Below are 4,448 nucleotides of genomic sequence, written 5' to 3' on the forward strand. Positions count from 1 at the left end.
CTCTTTCTTCTTCTTCCTTCGGTCCTTGTCCAGGAAACTATGGACGCTATGATCATCAACCAAGAAAAGGAAGAAGTTGCATGCATCAAGACCATCAAGTTGATGATGGCAAGAAAACATACTAAAATAAAAATGAGTTGTGGCTGAGATATTCACCATATTTGGTTAGATTTGGTGAGGTATCTTGAGCCTTTCATGCTCAAAAATGGACGTTGAAGATTCGGCCAGCATGGAGGAGATTCTTGAAGCATGGTTTGTCTTTGATTCTGTTTAACCACCACAGGGAGTAGCTAGAGTGGCGAAGTGATGGTTGAGGCAGAGATTGAAGCAGATGAAGTCATTATCATCATGAAGCATCAAGGGCCAGAAATCCATCTTGGAGAGCAAGCCAAGGATGGAGAGCTCGGATTGATGAAGGGTGATGATCAAGAAAGGACTAGAGGTAATTGCATGTTGGGTTTTGCATGGTTATCTCTTCTCTCTCTATGTGGCCGAACCGGTTCTATTTGTTGAAGGAGGAAGAAGTTGGTTTGGGTGTTGGCTTCAAGTGTGGAGGCTTCCCTCTTCTATAAAAAGAGAGAACAGCCACTGTTTGGAGCAAGGAGAAAATTTGAGAGTGCAAGGCACAGTGTTCTCAGAGCTACCTGAGCTAACAGTTTTCTCTTCTCCTTCAATGTATTCAGTTTTGTATTTTTCTGTTTAATTTTGTCATGTCTTGAGTCTCATGGAAAAAGGCAAACAGTGAGATTTGTATGAAAAAGCCATAGAGCGGAAAAAGGCAGAGAGTGCAAAATTAAAAGAAAAAAAGCCATAGATGTCTTAGAGTTCCTTTGTTCATCTATGTTGTGTTTCATGATTCTGTGGGAATCCCATTGTAAGTTGGGTTAGCACTTTACAGTTTGTAATCAAGTTGATTATAGTGAAATTCCATCATTGTTGTGATGGAGACTAGATGTAGGCTGCACTGCACTTAGCAGCTGAACCAGGATATATCTGGGTGTAATCTTTCTTCTCTTCTACTCCATTTCTGTTTACTACTGCACAGAAGCAAAAACCAAAATGTCTCATGCCAAGTGACGAGACAAAACAAAAAGTCTCGTGGCTAGGGACGAGATAAAAGAAAAAGTCTCGTGTCCAGAGACGAGCCAGAACAGAAAAAGTCTCCTCTGAATTCAGCAAGTGTTAGCAACATAAAAAAAAAAGGCTAAGATTCAACCCCCCCTTCTCTTAGCCACTGAAACCATCAATTAGTATCAGAGCTTGGTCTCAAAGAGATCAAACTTTGCAGCTTGGAGTAAAGATCCTCATGGCCGAAAACAGTGGCGCAAATGTGGTGTCATATAATCTAACTGAAGGTCAATCAAGCAATAGACCCCCTCTTTTCAATGGGAAGAATTACACCTATTGGAAGGAGAGGATGAAGATATCTGTACAAGCAGTGGATTACAGACTATGGAAAATCATCTTGGAAGGACCACAATATCCAACTGTTACAAGTGCCGAAGGAGTTGTTTCTCTCAAACCTGAAGCAAGATGGACAGAAGAAGATAGGAAGAAGATATAGTTAAATGCCAAAACAATAAATCTGCTCAACTGTGCTATAAGCTTCGAGGAGTACCGACGGGTATCAAGATGCACAACGGCAAAGGAAATCTGGGACAAATTGCAAATCACCCATGAAGGAACCACCATTGTCAAGAAGACTCGGACAGATATGCTAAATAGAGAGTATGAAATGTTTGCAATGAAGGAAGGAGAGTTCATTGATGAACTGTTCGAACGGTTCAATTCCATCATCGTTGGCTTAGATGCTATGGGAATTACACATTCTGAATCTGTGCTAGTGAGAAGAGTGTTGAGATGTCTCACAAAAGAGTGAGAAACAAAGGCTTTAATTATTTCTGAAAGTAGTAGCTTAGACTCCATGACACTTGATAATTTGAGAGGAAATCTTCTTGCTTTTGAAAATACCTATTTGAAAAAAGATACAAAAAAGAAAGGAATTGTATTTTCTTCTGTGACTAACCCTCTGGATGATGAATCCAGTGATAACTCTTCTGAAAATGAGTTTGTGTTATTTGCAAAAAATTCAGGAAAATGGCTAAGCTCAAAGGCAAAGGCAGCAGCACAAGGAGAATGAAGAAAGATCTTAGCAAAGTAACTTGCTACAATTGTAAGAAATTGGGGCATTTCAAATCTGATTGTCCCAAGCTGAAGAAGGAGGAAAAGCCTAAAAGAGGAAAGAAGAAAGGACTGATGGCCACATGGGAAGACCTGGAGAATGACTCTGATGATGATGATGAAGAAACCGAGACCAAGTCACAAACATGTCTCATGGCAGACCACATAGATCAGGTAGTCTTTCATAACCCTAACACTGAAGATCTTCATCTTATGATAGACCACCTCTCTGAAAAAATAAGATATTTTTTGCTGGAAAATCAAGAACTTGAACAACAAAACATCATTCTTAAGGCTGAAAACAGTTTTCTAAAAGAAAAAGTGAGAGAGGCCGAAACTGCTTGTGATCTTGTTGAAGAGAATAAGCAGTTAAGAGCCCAAGTTAGAAGCTGTGAAAGTAACCATTCTGTTCTTGCATATGTGGATTGCTTTAAGCAAAATGAAGAGTTGCTTAAAGAGGTTAAAAGACTTAAAGGAAGACTTAGCCAAATTCACCCAAAGTTTCAAAAGTCTGAATCACATTTTGGCTAGTCAAAAACCTCTTTATGATAAAGTTGGGTTGGGGTTCCATAAATCTGAAAAATCACATTTTGAAAATATTGCTTCATCTTCTAATGATACAAGATTTCAAGATCCCACCTACTTTAACAAAACAGCAACTCCAAGATTTTATAGACTATGCAATCGAAATGGACACTTTCCCATTCAGTGCTTTTTCGGTGAAAGAATGATCGGTGACAAGGTTTATAAAATTGTTTTTTATTACAATGGCTTAGGACATAGAAGATGGTTTAACGTAAAAAGATCCAAAAAGATTTGGATACCTAAGGTTACTTAAGCTTGTTTTGTAGGTGTGCCTAGCATCCAAAAGAAAGGAAAATATGTGGTATATGGACAGTGGATGCTCTAGGCATATGACCGGAAAGACAACCTTCTTCATAAAGCTTGATGAATATGATGGAGGGCTTGTCACTTTCGGTGATGATGCAAAAGGAAAAATGTGGCTGTTGGGAAAGTGGATAAAAATTTCTCATCTTGTATAAATGATGTTCTCCTTGTACATGGCTTGAAACATAATTTACTTAGTGTTAGTCAACTATGTGATTTTTAAGAAGTTTGTTTGTTTAGTTGTTTGTGAGAAAACTGGGAATGTTCTTCTTGAAGCTAAAAGATGCAACAATGTGTATGGATTAACTCTTGAGGATTTAAAGGAACAAAATGTAACATGCTTTACATCTTTTGAATCTGAAAAATGGCTTTGGCATAGAAAGTTGGGACATGCTAGCATGTATCAAATTTCTAAGCTAGTCAAAAGAAATTTGGTTAGAGGAATTTCAAACATCAAGTTTGATAAGGATCTTACTTGTGACGCTTGTCAATTGGGCAAACAAGTAAAATCCTCTTTTAAATCAAAAGATGGAATCTCAACCAAAAGGTCATTGGAAATGTTACATATTGATCTTTTTGGTCCTACTAGAACTCAAAGCTTAGGAGGTAAACATTATGGTCTTGTGGTGGTAGATGATTACTCTAGATTTGGTTGGGTACTTTTCCTTGCTCATAAGAATGATGCCTTTCATGCTTTTTCCACCCTTTGTAAGAAAATTCAAAATGAAAAGGATTTGAAAATTGCCCATTTGAGAAGTGATCATGGAAGAGAATTTGAAAATCAAGATTTTAAAAAATTCTGTGATGACTTAGGGATTTCTCATAATTTTTCATGTCCTAGAACCCACCAACAAAATGGGGTGGTTGAAAGAAGGAATAGAAGCCTTCAAGAAATGACTAGGGCTATGTTATGTGAGAGTGAAATTCCTAAATTCTTATGGGCTGAGGCTGTGAACACAGCATGTTATATTTTGAATAGAACAATCATTAGAAAAGGGTTAAAGAAAACACCATATGAGCTATAGAAAGGAACCCCTCCAAATCTTAAGTATTTTCATGTTTTTGGATGCAAATGTTTTGTGCTCAACAATAAGGAAAATCTTGGAAAATTTGATCCAAAATCATATGAAGGAATGTTTGTTGGATATTCCACCACAAGCAAGGCCTATAGAGTTTATCTCAAGGAGCATAGGACAATAGAGAAATCCATACATGTTACCTTTTGTGATTCTAACTTAATTCCCAGTATTGTGAAGGATATTGATTCAGATTGTGAAGAGGCTGGAACAAATAAAGAAAATCCCAAATCTGTGCAAAATGAAGAATCTGTCAGCCCAGTTTTGTCTCGTCAGATTGGAGGAGATACTTCCATTTTGTCT

The sequence above is a fragment of the Arachis ipaensis genome, chromosome B3 (assembly GCF_059453495.1).
Source record: "Arachis ipaensis isolate K30076 ecotype BB chromosome B3, ASM5945349v1, whole genome shotgun sequence".
NCBI classification, from domain to species: Eukaryota; Viridiplantae; Streptophyta; class Magnoliopsida; order Fabales; family Fabaceae; genus Arachis; species Arachis ipaensis.